Raw genomic sequence first — 7691 nt, 5'->3', positions numbered from 1 at the left:
CAACCCACCATGTACTCCTACATGGCCTCTCACCACTACCTTTACCAAATCGTGTTCACACACTTAGGTCACACACAGTAGGACATGTTCATCGCCATTCCAATTCATCCCCGATGAATCAGACCTGACTCAACTCTAAGCAGTAGAAGGCATGACAAACAAGCATGAATGAGTAGGCACATAAGGGCTCAAACAACTCCTACTCATGCTAGTGGGTTTCATCTATTTACTGTGGCAATGACAGGTCATGCAGAGGATAAGGGGTTCAACTACCGCAGCAAGTAACAGATGAATCGTTGTTGTCCTAATGCAGTAAAAGAGAGCAGGAGCGAGAGAGTGGGATTGTATCGGAATGAACAAGGGGGTTTTGCTTGCCTGACACTTCTGAAGATAATATAGTTCTTCATCGGTGTCATCGATCACGTCGTCGGAACCACGTCTATCGAGAGGGGACAATTACCAGCAAGGGAACATAAACAACATTCAATTAATGCAATGCACAAGCGAATGAATGATATGACATATTAAGGTACTGAATTGACCTAATGCAATATCTAGCCAATTTAATTGAAGTGGAACTCAAACAAGATCAAATTCCAACTCCAAATGTTATTTCATAAGTTGCCCTAATCATAATTTGTCCTATTTAGTGAGGTTAACTTGTTCAAACATGCATGATCATGGCATAAACAGATTCTTCATATTTTTCTGAGCATTTTCTATATATAATTTATTTCATTTGGAGTTACGGTTTAATTTCTATGAATTTTGGAAGTTTTGGGCATTTTCTGGAATTTCTGAGTTATTTTAAATCCAGAAAATGATTAACTGCGTTAGCATTGCGTCATGCTGGCGTCAGCAGGTCAACAGGGCTGGTCCGGGTCAAACCTGACCTGTGGGTCCCACAGGTCAGTGTCACGGTACTGGCTAGGCTCGCTGACTTGTGGGCCCAGTCAACAGCCACGTCAGCATGGTCAAAGCTGACGCGCGGGCCCCTGTGGTTAGGTTAAATCTAAACAGGGGTTTAGCCCGTGGTTAATTTGGGTGTGGGGCCAGTCTGTTAGTGGCATAGGGCGAGATTAACACAGTAATTAGCTCAAGCTAATGACGCCACGTCATCTCACCGGAGTTGAACACCAGCGAGCACATCCGACGACGGATGCTCATCGAGATCGAGCTACGGGCAACCATTTGCCTCGCCGTTAGCTTCTACAGGTTCCTCGCGTTCGTGCGCATCCAAAGGAGCAAGCAAGAGGAGCCGAGGTGAGCTGTGGCGTCGGCGGTGGCGAGCGAGGCGGTGGCCGGAGTTCGGGAACAAATGGGTTCGGGGCTGTGATGCGCTAGGGGAGGAGCTGATGGGCTAGGTGGCATCCGCAGGCCACCAGAAGCAGGCTGGTGCCACGGGTTCAAGAAGAGGGGCTTGAGTCAAGGAAGCTAGGCGGCCATGGCGCACGGTGGTGCTCGGGCACGTGGGCGATGGTGCTACGGCACGGGAGCAAGAAAAACGAAGGAGGGGAAACGGAGTGGAGCTCACAGCAAGGTCATCGGTGATCCTAGCATGCTCGGGGACGGCTTGGTGACGATGAATCGGTCGACAGGGGCCGTCAGTGCAGAGGACGAAGATGGCGTCGATGAGGGGGCTCCAGGGCGTCCGGCGTCGTGTGGCTCGATGGGGAGGACGAAGACGTCGTTTCGGAGCTCGGGGTTGTGTCGGAGAGGTTCGGGGATGGCTGTGGCCGCGGCGACCGGTGTCGGTGGCGACGGCTGCGCTCGGTCATGCACGTGAGAGAGAGAGCAGAGAGGTGCGTGGCATCTCCAGGGCGACGTCGGGGAAGCGGCAGCAAGCAGGAGGTGGCGCGCGCGTGCCGGCGTGCCGCGGCCACACGTGCTCTGTCCCTCTGGCGCGCCGAGGAAGATGACTGGCAAGGTGGGTTCGGGTGGGCTACTCAGAAGCTGGGCCGACTACAGTAACAGGCCGCTAGGTACGTTTCTGTTCTGTTTTATTTCTGTTTTATTTTTGTTTTGTTTTTATTTATTCATTTTGCCACTGATTCAAAATTCGAAATAAATTCAAAACAGGGCAAAACCTTCTGAATATTTTTATGTTGCCATTATGGACTTTTCTAGAGGCACATAAATAATTCCAGGGCCTTTTGAATTATATTCTATAAAAAATGAATATAATCCAAAACTCAAATACTTATTGATTTAATTTCAAAGTCCCAAAATAATTTCTTCAAAAATGTTCACTATTTTTGGTTTGGTCTCAAAGCCTTGCCAAAATTATCAAACATTTATGAAGTCATTTTGGAAACAATGAATGCAATTTAAAGGGTTCTTGCTCTTCTTTTAAAATGATTCTTGAGGCTTTCAATTTCCTCATTTCAAGTTTTTTGAAAATAACAGGATGCATGAAGCTCACTGATGCAACTATCTATTCTAGGGCTGTGACAACTCACCCCCACTAAACAAGAATCTCGTCCCGAGATTCAAGCGTAGGGAAAAAAGAAGGGGGAACGCAAACTAACACAATCTTCATGATCCAGGTGGCACTTCATAAGAACGTTGATTCAATCACCATAATTGTCTCGATGTCTTACCCCGAGAACTACAACTAACATGACAATGAGAGGAAAGAGAAAACTCTAGAGGGATCGATCATATCGAAGTTCGAACAACTCAGGATCAACTCACGGAGTGAGACATTGAAATATCTCTCGAGCTGAGACACGAAGTACACATCTAGAGGGGTGGAGTGGAACAGATGATGAGGGTTTACTAGGTAGACAACAATTCCACACCTAAGGGGGTGGTGAACGGTTGTCAACGTAGCAAGGATTTGAGTTGCCATGATACCATAACGAGACACCCTACAGAACGATGACTCATAGAATTATCCCTTAAGTGGCAAAAAGAATTACTTTTGATCCAGAGATCAATAAAATTCTCTATACCAGCCTAGGGAAAATCTCGAGCAATCATTTGAAGGAGTTCAAAAGAATGACATACCCTGACTAGAATGGATGATGTGGACTACCTTGTTGAAGACAACGCAATGGATGATTTTTGCTTATCATCGGAAATGGATGGGACCCATGATAGGAACACTTTTGAAAATGATCCTAAACAACAATTACTGAGAAGGCAGCTCATGGGAATTGGCACAATGGTGGTGCAAGCTGGGAACAAAATGCAAATATTGGGAGTGTTCCAACCATCATATCTGCCTGAGATTCAGATCTGGTTAGAAACAGGATACTTCAGACTCATGTGTATGAAAAGAAGAGTTGCAACACAAATCAACGAGATGACGTTGCAAGATTCTCAGGAAATGAACTACGATAGCAAGCTCCAAAACATGAGCGGGTTCTACTACACACATGTAAACACGCTGTCCCAGACAAGCATGACCACGTAGTAGTCTTATAATAAAACACTACCGAGTTTAGGTGGGGAGCCATCATCGAGGATATCAAAGTCCTTGCATAAGGCATGCTCTTAAGAAGGAACTTCTTCTCCTTGAACAAGTCATTCAGTGGCTTGGTGTGCTAGCGAACACATATAGAATGGAGGTAGCGAGCTTGTCAAACCATAGCATACTTCGCACATGCATGACTGACTTGGGATGGTACCAGAGGAAGCAAAACAAACTTTCTCGAATTCCCGGCGGCAACTCACATCAAATGCATGTGAATCAAAGGAAGTCACTTCTTTCATCCAAACATATACTTCATGAATGGGGCATGAAGAAAATGCTTACACAAGTTTCCAACACTAGCTGGATGTTCAACACAAATCATGGAGGAGACAAAATGCTGCTGATGGGCTCAACAGCAACTCATCGGAATTTCCACATGACTGGACTTCCACCATTATGTGAACAATGTGATAGTATTGGTCAGACCAAAGATGTAATGGTGTATGCTCAAGGGGTCAACCACGAGTAAGACAACAATACGAATATCGCTGGTTCTGATTTGACTTGGCGATAGCGCATACGCAAGTCAAAGTTTTGACAAGGCAATAGATCCAACAACTGATCACAAGGACCAATCGATGGAGATATCATCTTTCTTCAACACACACACACACAAGGATATCCCTTTGGAATGAACTAAGTTGGGCAAGCTTTTATCTTCCAACTCTCCAAGTTGTTGTTTAGCTTAACCAACTAGCTCAGGGATATCCAACACAGATTCTTGGGGAAAGGGGTGGTTTATAAGAAATCAACTTGATCACGAACTCAACATAGCGGTCAGGTGACAACCTGGTTATACTTCCGAGAAGATATACGGAAAATCATGAACCACCGATATGTCACTAAGCTCGAGAACAATCTTGCTTTCCACGGCAAGACGATATGATCAAATAAGTAAGGTTTGACACTATCCTAACTCATTGATCAAAAAGTGCACCGGAAATAAGGACTAGGTAGCACGATAAACCTTAGGGTGATGATTCAATAAGCAACACGCTAAGGATAAGATTATTGTCCATTATCTACCAAGCAACAGGGTTGCTAGGAGTATTGATTTCGCACATCATAGTTTACTTGTCGGCATTCCGGTTACAACAACACGGGACCGAGGAATGAATAATGATGGCGAGAAGTATCACTGTATCAAGAGTTCATAGGAGGTTGTGCAATTCCTATGATATTCCTGACATAAAGAGGGCAATACTTCAGGGTAGAACATAATCAAAAGCTGGATTGGCACTTTGATCTGCGGAATACAACTGCTTTGACCCAATCCTAGATATGGATGAGGTACTGGAGTTTGTTTCTCCTAGTCATTCCGGAATAGAATGGCTTGACGGATCACATGAATAATAGGCATCGATAACACCAATGCACAACTACTCTTGACCAACAATTGATGACGAGGGTCAGAATACAACTAAAGAGAGACAACTCAAAGGAACATATAATTTTCTGAGTTATGGATGCATGGATTAGCATGTTATTTCTTCCAGATAACCCATGCATAAATGTTGAACTGGCAGAGTCACAATATAGAATGGAGAACTCATCGACAGCACTCCTGTTGTGATCTTTTGGTTCAAGAGAACTCCTGCCATATTGGTTCATCGTATTGGAAGAACGTTGTACCATGGACCTCGAGGACTATCACAAGGGTTACTAATATCCTAAAGGAACTAGCAAACACTATCAACATGAGGTAAGTAGGGTGAATCTCGGGTTCAAGGACCCATGAATAGAATACCTACCACTACATGGCATCAAGGGATGCTTTCGAGAATAATGGCCAAAATCACACACTGGGGATACAAAACATGGCTAGATCACTAGGTGACTCCCTGAAACACCTAGGGTCATAATAATAGCTCCAACATATAAATTGAGGCAATAGAGTACCTCAATGCACCAGTTAGTGTGCTTATTCTGACCAAAGGAACATCTAAAACGGGAAGAAGGAATTTACAATTGCATCAGACTATTTAGAGACCTGGGATGACTCAGACAGCATAACGGTTGTAAATGCTCAAAATTATTTGAGACATCCTGCAAAATGGTGTCATAGCCACTCAACATCACAAACTCAAGGTTCCGAGGCCAGCTATGAACATATGGAAGTAGTAGGAACGGAATTGAGGCTTGAAACTATCAATTCTATAAGTCTACCATAGCAACTCGTCATCCTAATAGATAGATGAGAAGGCCTAGTTCTTAATCCCCGTAGAAAAAGAAGAGGATGAATCAGATCGGAAGGGCATAAGGTATAAGGAGTAAAAAGAGCCTTACGTTCCCTTCCACAATCAATTCCCTTATATAACTAAAGCATTTCTAGACACAACTTCGATCAGTTTGGCTTGGTAATCCTACAGGCAGTCAGGCTCTGATACCAAAGTTGTCAGGATCTTGATCCTAAGTCACACTGATCTAGCATGTAACACATCATATCACTTTGCGGCCTCACGCACGGTATTCCCACAGGTGCCACCTTACCTGGCCCGGGACCGTTTGTGCCTTTTAGCTCACGTATATGATAGTGTCGCTAGCATCCATATGACAAAGAACCCAGGCCGACATGACTAGTCGTGAACCCAAAGTGGCACTAACTTACGGGGACAGGCATACATGAATCAACATCGAGCATGTAGGTCAGCAGCGTGCGAATCCGGACTGTAGCACTGGGCTAACAGGACTTTGGTGAACCGGGCTGTAGCAAGCTAGGCAGGACTCCGGATGTCACCACATGACATTTCCCCGAAGGGACAGACATAGGAACAAAGTGAATCACATGTCAGCCAGTCTAAGTGTTCCGGAGCAATAGTACTGGGCTAGCAGGACTCCAGTAACCCGGGCTGTAGCAGACTACCAAGGCTCAATGGAAACACGAGACTACATTTCCCCATAAGAGAGGCTACCAAGGATAAACAACTAGATTGTCGGATCCCACACATACCAAGCATTTCAATAACATACACACAATATGCTCGATATGTGCAAATACAACATGACATCACAACAAGACTCTACGACTCAAAGTATTTATTCATTAGGCTCCGAGGAGCGAGATATTACAAACATGGGTCTCATGACCCAACAATCATAGCATACAAATCAAAGCACATGCGGAAGCTTAACATGTCTGAGTACAGACATCTACAAATGAAAAAGGCTGAGAAGCCTGACTATCTACCAGATCCTGCCTAGGGCACAAGATCGTAGCTGAGGTAGCAAGCTAAATGTCGAAGCCCACACGGAACTACTAGCGAGATTGACGTCTCTCTGCAAAACATAAATTAAGCAAACGTGAGTACAAATGTACCCAGCAAGACTTACATCAGAACTAACTACATATACATCGGTATCAACAAAGGGGGGTGGTGGAGTTTAACTGCAGCAAGCCGGCTTTGACTCGGTGGCTATCTTAAACTACGACTACAAGTAACTCTTTTGAGGTGGCGCACACGAGTCCACATATTCACCATATCAATACACCACTATGGATCCGCTCCCGTCTCCCTACGAGAAGGCCATCCATAGCACTCACGCTTATCTTGCTAGTTTTAGGGTATCCACTTTCACTTGTCTATGAACTATGCAAGGGGTCCAAGTTTCCATATCTGAGGAATCCGGCTATTCGAATAGATAATGATAACCCTGCAGGGGTGTACTTCTTCACACACGCTCCCACCACTTATCACCATATACACGTCATGTATCCCGGCAACCTTCAAGCGGAAGCCTGGCGAGGGTGTCGTCCATGACCTGACTAACCACACAAGTCTCTAGTCCAGGTTTATCGCCTTTTCGGGTTCCATCCATGAGGAGATCCGTCCGGAGTTTCGCTCACAGCCCCAAACAATGTCTGCAGGGTTCCCGAGACACCAAACGGGCGCCCGGTACACCGTGTCACGGTGTATCTACCGCATCATAGCCCACCCCTAGGGTCAGCGCTACGCACGGCCGCCAACACATATCCTATAAACACCAGAAACTAGTTGCAACTCCTGGACAGAGGACTAGGGCAGTTAATAAGTCGAGAGGGTCAATTAAGGATCCCAATGAGTGGTAGTAGCTGTTCATGGATCACAAACACAGAACTCATATCCTGAGGACGGTTTCAATGAGACAACCCACCATGTACTCCTACATGGCCTCTCACCGCTGCCTTTACCAAATCGTGTTCACACACTTAGGTCACACATAGTAGGACATGTTC

This window comes from Triticum urartu, chromosome 7A, assembly GCF_056163025.1.
Source record: "Triticum urartu cultivar PI428250 chromosome 7A, HENAU_Tu73, whole genome shotgun sequence".
NCBI classification, from domain to species: domain Eukaryota; kingdom Viridiplantae; phylum Streptophyta; class Magnoliopsida; order Poales; family Poaceae; genus Triticum; species Triticum urartu.
This window is presented reverse-complemented; position numbering follows the sequence as displayed.